We start from the raw sequence: 14,050 nt of genomic DNA, 5'->3' as shown, positions 1-14,050 counted from the left end.
GAGTCCTTCCTGGTGGTGCACACCTTGTTCAGCCAAGATGGATGCCAGAGAGGAGCATTCTGGGAGGTGGTCAGACATGTGGTGTCTTCTTTTGACCTTTCCCGAACTCTTCCGGATGGTGGTAGCTTATTAGTTCCCTGTTTCTTACCAGGACCTCCTGTCCGTAAAACAACTTATGCAAATGGTTACTATGGTGCCTGGCTAGGGTGGGCGGTTTCAGTCAGTGTGCTTCCCCTAACATAAGTGCTAATATATTTTTGATATAATGCTGGATTTGATGTGCTAATTTTTCTAGTATGTATGTGTCTATGTTCATGAATGATTTTAGTTTATGATTTTCTTTTATTGTAATGCCTTTCTTGGGATTATGCTGTCCTCATAAAGTGCATTAGAAATATTTCTTTCTCTTCTATGTACTAAAAGAGTCTGTATGGAATTATTATTTCTTTCTAAAATGTTTGGTTGAATTTTCTGTATTATTATTGAGGCTCAGAATTTACTTTCTTGAAATGTTTTTAACTATCATGTTTCATTAATCCAAATATATTTTCATATATATTTCTTTTTGTATGAACTGCTTTCCTGGTGGCTCAGATAGTAAAGAGTCTGCCTGCAGTGCGGGAGACTGGGTTCGATCCCTGGGTCAGGAAGATCCTCTGGAGAAGGAAATGGCAACCCATTCCAGTATTCTTGCCTGGAAAATCCCATGGATGAAGGAGGCTGGCAGGCTACAGTCCATGGGGTCGCAAAGAGTCACACACGACTGAGTGACTTCACTTTCTTTCTTTCGGTAGTTTGTATCTTTTGAGACACTGATTCATTTCAACTACACCGTTGAATTTATAGGCATACATTTTTTAAAATAATATTCTACTAACCTGTAGTATCTGAAGGGTCTTTAAAGATGCTTTCTCTTTCATTGCTGATAATAGTAAATATTTCTATATTTTAGACATTTTTGCTAGAGGTTTGCCAATTTTAAAAATTATTTTTATTTTTAAACATCCTTGTTTGAATACCTTCAAAAAGATTTTTAAAAGTGAGTAAACAGTTTTTGACCAACCGCCCCCCCCCAAAAAAAATATAACAACAAAATACCTAATATAAAGCATGAATGTTGATTAGATCCTCTAGTTTAACAAAACCCAGTATATAATTTGTGAAAATGGGACTAATTTCAATTTAGACTTGATTTTAGATTATAGAATAATTTTTAATTTTCATAAGTATGAAAATGGTGCTGCAACTATGTAGAATATGTTTATTTTTAGAAGATGTATACTTCTCTACTTAAAGTATTATTATACCTGCAAATTATTTTGAAAAATTTTAGCAAAAATTAAATGATACAGAAAGTACATAAGTTGTTGAATTTGGGTGGTAAGTATATATGGGTAGTTACTGAACTTTGTATGGATGTGAGAGTTGGACGGTGAAGAAAGCTGAGCGCCGAAGAATTGATGCTTTTGAACTGTGGTGTTGGAGAAGACTCTTGAGAGTCCCTTGGACTGCAAGGAGATCCAGCCAGTCCATTCTGAAGGAGATCAGCCCTGGGATTTCTTTGGAAGGAATGATGCTAAAGCTGAAACTCCAGTACTTTGGCCACCTCATGAGAAGAGTTGACTCATTGGAAAAGACTCTGATGCTGGGAGGGATTGGGGGCAAGAGGAGAAGGGGACGACAGAGGATGAGATGGCTGGATGGCATCACTGACTCGATTGATGTGAGTCTGGATGAACTCCGGGAGTTGGTGATGGACAGGGAGGCCTGGCGTGCTGCAATTCATGGGGTCACAAAGAGTCGGACACGACTGAGTGACTGATCTGATCTGATCTGAGTTACTGAACTATTAATTTCTTTTTTAAATGTTTAAAATTTATTTTAAAAAGTTGAAAAATATTTTAATATTGGGCACTGCCCACCACCAGCAAATCAAAGTGAGGCATTGCTATATTAAACTGATTAGTGAAGACTTGTTTGAGGAGTTGGAGGTTTTGGTTGGGCTTTCAAAACTGGAGCAAAGTTAGGTAGATGGAATTAAAGAGTGAAGTCATGCTTGAAAGGGAGTAATATAAACAAAACTTCAGAGATTAAGATGAAAATGACTTATCATTTTGATTTGTCTTATTCCCTTTGCTAAGGGTGTTAAAGCTAGCTGTCTGAAAATTTATTTATGACTATGTTATAGTAGTATCAATTTTCCCTAAATAAGAGGTTCCATGTTCACTGGGAGAATTTTGGAGGAATTTGTCTAAATGTCTTGTTCTAAGGACTATGAGTCATTCATTACACCATTTGCCAGTTCCTTCACCAGAGTTTCTATCTTAAGCATCACCGCATTTCTTCCCTCATAAGTGTGTTTGTTTGTAATGTGACATGGGAAAAGTAAATTTTCTATATGTTCCTTATTGCTCTGCTATTCCCTGTAAATGTTTAGGAATCAGAATGCTACTAATCTGTTAATATAATCAAAGCTCCCGGTTGTTAGTTCAGGGTTTCATGCCTCAGAAAATGTTAAATTTTCTTAGTGAAACTTCTTCATGTTGTTCAGTTATACTACCTATGGCCCATTCTGCCTCCCTTCCCAAATTCTTCTATATCCCAGATCCAAATAATCATAATGATAGCTCTGCTCTCCGTCTCTTACCTTCTGAATAATAGCAGCACCTAGCACTTACACTGTATTTGGTTTTTCATTTTCAAAGTGCTTTGCAATCAGGGACTGGCTGAGCTCCCTTAACCGTGAAATTTATTTCTTGATGACAGAAGGAACAAAACCTTGGCATCTGGCTATGCCCACTATTGCCACCATGGAGCAGGGAGAAAAAATCAGTGCTGGGGATGGAGGAAGAGGTTAGGGGTCGGGAGATTTGTGTCCTATTTTTGACTCTGCACTTGGCTTATGCACATCCTGGCTTAAGGCAGCAATTGCTCACTGTAAATTTTACCACCTGTAGGAGAAGGAGGATTGAATCCACATTGAAAAGAGGAGAAGCTCATCTGTCACAGATAGGATGCCTTGAATTTGTAGTCGGACTCTGATACCTGATGAAATTGTTAACAGAGTGCCATATGGAGACTATCCCTAAATGATGTGGTATTTTCTATTAAAAGATTAATTTTTAAAAATTATACGGTGAGCAAAAACATCTTTACTACATTTATTTCTCATATTCTTCCCCTTCATAAAAGTTAGTAAGATCAGAAAATAATATAAGGCTAAGCCCAGTTTGTTGTTAATGCATTCAGTAAACTACATACTGTTTACATATGCCACAGTCACCACGATAACTTTTAATTATAAAAATTAATCAATGAGAATTTCTAGTGGCATACATCATAAGACTTGGTGATCAAACTGACATTCTCCTCTCTTCTAGTTTGGAGTATTTTTTCTGTTTTTAGTGTGAATGGCAGGTTAAATTATAAAATATCTCAATACAAAAGAATTGATGATAGTGCAGAAGAACAATAGATATAATGGCAGTAATAAAGGCAATAATTCAGACAAACACAAATGTGTTTATCTGGATATTTGTTTTGATGTGCATATTAGTACATATTTACTTTTTTATGACAGATGTTATTAGAATTAGAACATTTGTCATCAGTGGAATTCATGTATCTAAGTCTCTCATGTAGGAAAACATCTCATACAGATACTTTGGCTGGACATGTTCTAAGACAGAAGAGTAGATACCTGATATGAAATGTATGATGTTTACTTGATTTCTTATAAAAATGAAAGTGATAACTTTTCTAAAGTATGTAAAAAAGTAAAATCCTGATGTCAGGGATTTTAAAGAGAAAATATGGGATGAATTTTGGAGTGGAAGAAGAAATAATTCAGTAATTTTGTGTTGGTCAGAAATTACAATTATATAAATGCATAGAAAGTGGCTTCTGCTCTTTTTCTGCCCCTATTCTTCAGCGAGAGGCTATTTCTATCAGAACAAGGGGTGTTGAATATGCATGTTCTATTCACATTGAAGTCCTGTCTGGGAGAGTGAATGAAGGGGGACGTACAGCATCAATTAGTGACATTATTAGTTTTCCAAAGTAGATGCTTCCATTTCCCTGTCTTGTTGTATTTATTTCTGCTCTGAAGTGATGGCTAGCTAATGTGAAATAGAATATTCCAAAAAATCCTGAAAAATTAAGAAAGAGAATCAAATGTTCATTTACCTAAATATTCAATACATTTACAACCATAGTCCATCAACCACTGGCTGATGTTTCAGTTTCTCATTTCAAAACAGCACAAGTGTTAGACTGGTGTTTAGGCTAAATGAAAGAAAGAAGAGATCAGCTCTTTCATGTATTCACTTGCCATGGTTTGGGAGTTATCCATGATATAGTTGGACTTCCCAGATGGCTCAGTGGTAAATAATCTGCCTGCGATGCAGGAGACACAGGAGATACGGGTTTGATCCCAAGGTTGGGAAGATCCCCTGGAGGAGGAAATAGCAACCCACTCCAGTATTCTTGCCTGGAAAATCCTATGGAGGTAGGAGCCTGGCAGACTGCAGTCCCTAGGGTCACAGAGTCGGTCATGACTGGCATGCATGCACATTGCAAGGTATGGTGATTTTATGGTAAAATCAAAGGAGATAATTATGATCATTATTTTTTGCTCATTTTATTCTCTTAAAAATTTGGGCCCAATAAGAAGAGTGCTAACCATCTTTCTCCTTGATCACAAAATTGACAGATTTGTTTCTCATATCCCTTATAACATTGGTAAAATTTAGCAGATTGTACCTACTTAACCATTTGGGGAAACAAAGTAGACTACCGTCTTATTGGTCCTCAAGATTCAGTGGAGGAAGTAGAATTTAGGCTGAGGCCTCTGACTTGTCCTACCCCTATTTGCTAATATTTTCACTCCAGAAAAATATAGCTTTTTTGTTTTACAGAGCACTTATTTCACTTTCCAGGTGATACTAGTATTAAAGAACCAGCCTGCCAATGCAAGGGACAAAAGAGACTTGGGTTCGATCCCTGGGTTGGGAAGATTCCCTGGAGAAGGAAATGGGAATCCACTCCAGTATTCTTGTCTGGAGCAGTCCATGGATGGAAGAGCCTGGTGGGCTACAGTCCATGGGTTGCAAAGAGTCTGACTTGACTAAGTACACATCAAGAAACCCCACCTATTACACTCTAGGCTCTGGTCCAAGTTCTGGGAATACAACAGTGACTACAACAGGAAAATTATATCTGCTATATGTTAGTCGCTCAGTTGTGTCCAACTCTTTGCAACCCCATGGACTGTAGCCCACCAGGCTCCACTGTCCACGGAATTCTCCAGGCGAATACTGGAGTGGGTTGCCATTTCCTTCTCCAGGGGATCTTCCCAACCCAGGGATCAAATCTTGTGGGAAGATTCTTTACCATCTGAGCCATCAGGGAAGTCCTAAATATAGAGAGAGGCAGAACATGCTAAATGTGTGTGTGTATGTGTGTGTGTGTGTGTGTGTGTGTGTATATATATATATATATGTATGCTAATATTTTCACTCCAGAAAAATAGAGTTGTACTCATTTTTTAAATTAGTGTTTGCATCAGAAATGCTTCATTTTATTGGATATGATAGAGAAAACTTTACTAGTAAAGAAAAAATCTTATGTAATTTAAGAAAACCATGTTTGATACAGTAATGTGTCCCCCTCCAGTTTTCTTGATTTTTGCTTGTTATAAATTTTGGGGTGTTTCTTTAAGCAGAAAACTCAAATGTTAAGACAAAATAAATCTACATACCTTTATTAAGTGTAAGTGGTTGGAATGGGTGTTCTCTCATAAAGTAATTTCACAGGCATCAGTGCTATACTACTGAAACCTCTATTGAAAGCAAAAAGTGTTCTTTCTTCAAAACACATAAGTACTTTCAAACTCCTCATGGCCTTTCTCTGAATTTTAGCATCTCATTGATCCTAAGTGATTCTGGCAAGAGTTCCAAGTAGCTTCAACTGGACTTATGTGGACCATGACCAAGAATCAATTCACCATTTTTACCATCACACTAAACCTGAACAGTTCAAGTTTAAACAATGTGTGGTAAGAGCCGGGCTTGAGAAATTATCAAATGTTTTCAGCATAAGGAGTTCAATCTTGTGGCACCCAAATTGTTTATTCTGCTGAATATCTAATAGGCAATATTTAATGTATGGTAAAAATCCAACGTTCTTTCCAGGGTTTGTGGAGGGTATAAATTCAGGAGCTAATGTCGCCAAAATCCAGGAGAGAAAGAACATGCTAAATAAAGGCCGAGGTATAAATAAAATCTGATGATTCATTGTTGCATACTATTTCTATACACACTATTACTAATCTTTAATCAAACTGGTAAGAACATCATTAATAGACACAGATCCATAAAATGGGTCAAACAAGAAACCAGCCTATGTTTTGACACAAATCTGAACATACATTAAATGCATCTATGAGAAAGAAGGCAAGAATACTGAAGTGGTTTGCCATTCCCTTCTCCAGTGGATCACATTCTGTCAGATCTCTCCACCGTGACCCTCCCGTCTTGGGTTGCCCCACGGGCATGGCTTAGTTTCATTGAGCTAGACAAGGCTGTGGTCCTAGTGTGATTAGATTGATTAGTTTTCTGTGAGTATGGTTTCAGTGTGTTTGCCCTCTGATGCCCTCTTGCAACACCTACCATCTTACTTGGGTTTCTCTTACATTGGGCGTGGGGTATGAAAAGGCAAAATGATAGGATACTGAAAGAGAAACTCCCCAGGTCAGTAGGTGCCCAATATGCTACTGGAGATCAGTGGAGAAATAACTCCAGAAAGAATGAAGGGATGGAGCCAAAGCAAAAAGAATACCCAGCTGTGGATGTGACTGGTGATAGAAGCAAGGTCCGAAGCTGTAAAGAGCAATATTGCATAGGAACCTGGAATGGTCCATGGTCCAGGGGTCCATGAATCAAGGCAAATTGGAAGTGGTCAAACAAATGATGGCAAGAGTGAATGTCGACATTCTAGGAATCAGCAAACTGAAATGGACTGGAATGGGTGAATTTAACTCAGATGACCATTATATCTACTACTGCGGGCAGGAATCCCTCAGAAGAAATGGAGTGGCCATCATGGTCAACAAAAGAGTCCGAAATGCAGTACTTGGATGCAATCTCAAAAACGATAGAATGATCTCTGTTTGTTTCCAAGGCAAACCATTCAATATCACAGTAATCCAAGTCTATGCCCCAACCAGTAATGCTGAAGAAGCTGAAGTTGAATGGTTCTATGAAGACCTACAAGACCTTTTAGAACTAACACCCCAAAAAAAGATGTCCTTTTCATTATAGGGGACTGGAATGCAAAAGTAGCAAGTCAAGAAACACCTGGAGTAACATGCAAATTTGGCCTTGGAATACAGAATGAAGCAGGGCAAAGACTAATAGAGTTTTGCCAAGAAAATGCACTGGTCATAACAAACACCCTTTTTCAACAACACAAGAGAAGACTCTACACATGGACATCACCAGATGGTCAACACCAAAATCAGATTGATTATATTCTTTGCAGCCAAAAATGGAGAAGCTCTATACAGTCAGCAAAAACAAGACAAGGAGCTGACTGTGGCTCAGATCATGAAATCCTTATTGCCAAATTCAGACTTAAATTGAAGAAAGTAGAGAAAACCACTAGACCATTCAGGTATGACCTAAATCAAATCCCTTATACAGTGGAAGTGAGAAATAGATTTAAGGGCCTAGATCTGATAGATAGAGTGCCTGATGAACTATGGAATGAGGTTCATGACATTGTACAGGAGACAGGGATCAAGACCATCCCCATGGAAAAGAAATGCAAAAAAAGCAAAATGGCTGTTTGGGGAGGCCTTACAAATAGCTGTGAAAAGAAGAGAAGTGAAAAGCAAAGGAGAAAAGGAAAGATATAAGCATCTGAATGCAGAGTTCCAAAGAATAGCAAGAAGAGATAAGAAAGCCTTCTTCAGCAATCAATGCAAAGAAATAGAGGAAAACAACAGAATGGGAAAGACTAGGGATCTCTTCAAGAAAATCAGAGATACCAAAGGAATATTTCATGCAAAGATGGGCTCGATAAAGGACAGAAATGATATGGACCTAACAGAAGCAGAAGATATTAAGAAGAGATGGCAAGAATACACAGAACTGTACAAAAAAGATCTTCACGACCCAGATAATCACGATGGTGTGATCACTGACCTAGAGCCAGACATCCTGGAATGTGAAGTCAAGTGGATGGGGAACACTTGTATACCTGTGGTGGATTCATTTTGATATTTGGCAAAACTAATACAATTTGTAAAGTTAAAAAAAAAAAAAAAAAAGTGGGCCTTAGAAAGCATCACTACGAACAAAGCTAGTGGAGGTGATGGAATTCCAGTTGAGCTATTCCAAATCCTGAAAGATGATGCTGTGAAAGTGCTGACCTCAATATGCCAGCAAATTTGGAAAACTCAGCAGTGGCCACAGGACTGGAAAAGGTCAGTTTTCATTCCAATCCCAAAGAAAGGCAATGCCAAAGAATGCTCAAACTGCCGCACAAGTGCACTCATCTCACACGCTAGTAAAATAATGCTCAAAATTCTCCAAGCCAGGCTTCAGCAATATGTGAACCATGAACTTCCTGATGTTCAAGCTGGTTTTAGAAAAGGCAGAGGAACCAGAGATCAAATTGCCAACATCCGCTGGATCATGGAAAAAGCAAGAGAGTTCCAGAAAAACATCTATTTCTGCTTTATCAACTATGCCAAAGCCTTTGACTGTGTGGATCACAATAAACTGTGGGAAATTCTGAAAGAGGTGGGAATACCAGACCACCTGATCTGCCTCTTGAGAAATTTGTATGCAGGTCAGGAAGCAACAGTTAGAACTGGACATGAAACAACAGACTGGTTCCAAATAGGAAAAGGAGTTCGTCAAGGCTGTATATTGTCACCCTGTTTATTTAACTTATATGCAGAGTACATCATGAGAAACGCTGGGCTGGAAGAAGCACAAGCTGGAATCAAGATTGCCGGGAGAAATATCAATAACCTCAGATATGCAGATGACACCACCCTTATGGCAGAAAGTGAAGAGGAACTCAAAAGCCTCTTGATGAAAGTGAAAGAAGAGAGTGAAAAAGTTGGCTTAAAACTCAACATTCAGAAAACGAAGATCATGGCATCTGGTCCCATCACTTCATGGGAAATAGTTGGGCAAACAGTGGAAACAGTGTCAGACTTTATTTTTGGGTTCCAAAATCACTGCAGATGGTGATTGCAGCCATGGAATTAAAAGACGCTTACTCCTTGGAAGGAAAGTTATGACCAACCTAGATAGCATATTCAAAAGCAGAGACATTACTTTGCCAACAAAGGCTCGTCTAGTCAAGGCTGTGTTTTTTCCTGTGGTCATGCATGGATGTGAGAGTTGGACTGTGAAGAAGGCTGAGCGTGGAAGAATTGATGCTTTTGAACTGTGGTGTTGGAGAAGACTCTTGAGAGTCCCTTGGACTGCAAGGAGATCCAACCAGTCCATTCTGAAGGAGATCGGCCCTGGGATTTCTTTGGAAGGAATGATGCTAAAGCTGAAACTCCAGTACTTTGGCCACCTCATGCGAAGAGCTGACTCATTGGAAAAGACTCTGATGCTGGGAGAGTTTGGGGGCAAGAGGAGAAGGGGACGATAGAGGATGAGATGGCTGGATGGCATCACTGACTTGATTGACGTGAGTCTCGGTGAACTCTGGGAGTTGGTGATGGACAGGGAGGCCTGGCGTGCTTCGATTCATGGGGTCGCAAAGAGTCGGACACGACTGAGCGACTGATCTGATCTGATCTGATGAGAAAGAAAAAAATCAGCAAATTTATCTTCTCCCACAAATACTTAAGTTTCCAAAAGCACAGGATTTTCAACAAAGAATTGGAATGTCTTGATTTGATAAAGTTTTTCTAAACAACACTTCCCATTAGATAATTCATAAATGGGAATAGGGAGAACAACGAGAAAAATCACTTTTAAGTTAAAAGAATAATAAATACCATTTCAAAGTGAAAGTGAAAGTGTTAGTCACTCAGTTGTGTCCGACTCTGCGACCCAGTAGAGTCGCCCAGGTAGCTCACCCATCTCCTCTGTCTGTGAAATTCTTCAGGCAGGGATATTGAAATGCATTGCCGTGTCCTTCTCCAGGGGATCTTCCTGACCCAGGGATTGAATCTGGGTCTCCGATATTGGAGTCAAATACTTTACCATCTGAACCACCAGGGAAGCTGAATTTATAGATTTGTATGTGGGTCTGGCTATATATTTATCTATATCAGAATGATAGTGTTGTAGGTGATTACCATTTTCTTTTTTTCCTACTCGATAGTAGGTTTGGACAATTAGGTCAAAGAGACCAGGAATTGAATCCCAACGTTTTTGAGAATCAGTTTCCTCATTTTTAAAATGTTAAATAATTATAATGTTGTGGTTGTTTTTCACTTGCTAAGTTGTATCCAACTCTTTGTGATCCCATGGACTGCAGCGTGCCATGCTCCTCTGTTCTTCACTATCTCCTGGAGTTTGCTCAAATTCATATCCATTGAATCAGTGATGCTATCTAACCATTTCATCCTCTGACATCCCCTTTTCCCTTTGCCTTCAATCTATTCCATCATCAGGCTCTTTACCAATGAGTCGGCTCTTCCCATCAAGTGGCCAAAGTATTGGAGCTTCAGCTTCAGCATCAGTCCTTACAATAAATACTCAGGACTCATTTTCTTTAGGATTGACTGATTTGATCTCCTTGCTGTTTAAGGGACTCTCAGGAGTCTTCTCCAACACCACATTTTGAAAGCATCAATTCTTTGGCGCTCAAGCTTCTTTATGGTCCAACTCTCATATTTGTACATGACTACTGAAAAAAACCATAGCTTAGACTATATGGACCTTAGTTGGCAAAGTGATGTCTCTGCTTTTTAATACACTGCCTAGGTTTGTCATAGCTTTTCTTCCAAGGAGCAAGCATCTTTTAATTTCATGGCTGCAGTAACTGCAGGGATTTGGGAGCCCAAGAAAATAAAATCTGTCACTGCTTCTACTTTTTCTCCTTCTATTTGCCATGAAGTGATAGGACAGGATGACATGATCTTAGTTTTTTGAATGTTGAGATTCAAGCCACCTTTTTCATTTTTCACTCTTTTTCACCTTCATCAAGAGACTCTTTAGTTCCTCTTCACTTTCTGCCATTAAAGTAGTATCATCTATGTATCTGAAGCTGTTGATTTTTCTCCCAGCAATCTTGATTCCAGCTTGTGATTCATCCAGCCCAGCATTTTGCATGATGTACTTTGCATATAAGTTAAACAAGAGGGTGACAATGTGTAGCCTTGATATACTCCTTTCCCAAGTTTGATCCAGTCTGTTGTTCCATGTCTGGTTCTGTTTCTTCTTGACCAGCATATAGGTTTCTTAGGAGACAGATCTGGTACTCCCTTCCCTTGAAGAGTTTTCCACAGTTTGTTGTGATCCAGTCAAAGGATTTTGTGAAGTCAATGAAACAGAAATAGGTTGTTTTTTTCTGGAATTCCCTTGCTTAGTGACTTCACTTTCACTTTTCACTTTTCACTTTCATGCATTGGAGAAGGAAATGGCAACCCACTCCAGCGTTCTTGCCTGGAGAATCCCAGGGACGGGGGAGCCTGGTGGGCTGCCGTCTCTGGGGTTGCACAGAGTCGGACACGACTGAAGCGACTTAGCAGCAGCAGCAGCAGCAGCAGTGAATGTTGGCAATTTGATCTCTGGTTCCTCTCCTCTTTGAAACCCAGCTTGTACATCTGGATGTTCTTGGTTCATGTACTACTGAAGCCTAGCTTAAAGGACTTTGAGCATTAACTTGTTAGCATGTGAAATGAGTGCAACTGTATGATAGTTAGATTCTTCTTTGGAATTGCTCTTCTTTGGGATTGGAATAAAAAACAGATCTTTTTCTGTTTTTTTTTCCCAAGTTTTCTGCATTTTCCAAGTTTTCTGACCTGTTAAGTGCAGCACTTTAACTGCATTATCTTTTAGGATTTGATATAGCTCAGCTGGAATTCCATCACCTCCACTAACTTTGTTCCAAGTAACTCTTGCTATAGCCCACTTAACCTTACATTCCAGGATGTCCAGTTCTAGTGAGTGACCACACCATCGTGGTTATCCAGGATATTGAGAGCTTTTTTGTATTGTTCTGTGTGTTCTTGCCACCCCTTCTTAATTTCTTCTTGATTCTGTTAGGTCCTTACTGTTACTCTCCTTTATCATGCCCATTTTTACATGAAATGCTTCCTTGGTATCTTCAGTTTTCTTGATGCAATCTGTAGTCTTTCCCATTCTATTGTTTTCCTCTATTTCTTTGTATAATAAATTATAGAGCTACCTCATAAAGTGGTTTTGAGAATTAATTCAGTGTTATAAAGCACCCAGGGTATACAAGTCATTTAATATATGTTACTTATCATTACTATAGCTTTTATTTGTATTTTTATAAGCATGTGCTCATTTTTTAAAATAGTAACCCCAACCAGAATTATTTACTTAAAAACTCCCATTGACATTCATTTTTGCTTTCTTTTTGTTTCCTTAAATGAAAGTGACAATCTTAGTTGTACAAGGATTCATTTCTGTAATGAGTGATCAATTACTCATTTATGCATACTCAATTCTTTATATCTATTTTGATGCTTGTCTATTAATAGTTAGATTTTATATTCTTCTTATTCTGCATATATACTAATATTTAAAAGATTTTAACTTATATTAAATTGAAATATTTTCTTTTATGAATGTATTTAAATACATGTATATGTGTGTGCTCAGTCATGTCCAACCTTTTGTATCCCATGAACTGGAGCTCACCAAGCTCCTCTGTTCATTAAATTTTCTAGGCAAGAATACTGGAGTGGGTTGCCATGGGAATCTTCCTGCCCCAGGGATCAAATCCATGTCTCTGGTGACTTTTGCATTGCCAGGAGAGTTGTTTTTTTTTTTTTTTTAACCACCGCCCCACCTGGGAAAACCAAATACATGTACATATGTATATGTAAATATCTGTCAACTCTCAAAGCTTCACTGATTAAGACCATGAAGTAAAGCCTTAATATTGTCAGATAATTAAGTATTATCCCATAATTCAAATACAATTTAGGAATTATTTCCATTTAATCAGCTCCCCAGTTTACACACAAAACTTTCTCACCTAACAGGATGCTGACATATGTATTTAAATGAGATAACTGTTTGGCTGAAGCTTGCCGCACAAGAAAAGTCCATTTCACAGTCTATTCACATCTCACTTTATGGCACTTCACCATGGAAGGGCAAAATAGTTTAGACATTCACAATAAGAACCACCTTGAACCGTATTTAACTCCCAAACCTTCTAAATTTCTTTAAGGCTCAGATAATTCCCCCAAAGTCTTGCCTCACTTCCTCCCTGCATTCACCACTTAGCTTCTGGGAAACCAAGCCATCTACTTAGTGGAAGAAACATACACATTGTGTTTGTTTCTATACAATTTAGGGTTTCCCACATTTTAGGCAAACTTAAAGAGAGGAATAAGACTTTGTTTTAAAAATAGTAACTGCCAACAATATCCAAATAAAATAAATTAGGGTATATACTTAATATTCACTTTTTACCCATAAACTTTTAAATGCCAAGAGACAATATATATATATATATATAAAAGCATGAATCATAATGATGTAGTTATTTGGTTGATTTTCATACATGGCATGGAAGATTGTTACTTAGGAATATTTACTACTCTGAGGAAAAACACAGAGCCATTCATATAATTAACAAAAACCATATTAACTGAAAATCATTAACAACAGCTAAATGGAAGTATAAGTTTTGTCTCAAGCACTCAGATTATTGAATAGCTAATTTCTAAATAATAATGCTGAAATTACATCTTGTATCCAGGTGGTGCTAGTGGTAAGGAACTCACCTGCCAATGTAGGACACATATGACACTCCGGTTCCAGCCCTGGGTTGGGAAGATCTCCTAGAGGAGGGCATGACAACCACTCCAGTG

The sequence above is a fragment of the Bos indicus x Bos taurus genome, chromosome 2 (genome assembly GCF_003369695.1).
Source record: "Bos indicus x Bos taurus breed Angus x Brahman F1 hybrid chromosome 2, Bos_hybrid_MaternalHap_v2.0, whole genome shotgun sequence".
In the NCBI taxonomy this organism is placed as follows: Eukaryota; Metazoa; Chordata; class Mammalia; order Artiodactyla; family Bovidae; genus Bos; species Bos indicus x Bos taurus.
The sequence above is the reverse complement of the archived record's forward strand: the minus strand, read 5'-3'. Positions refer to the sequence as shown.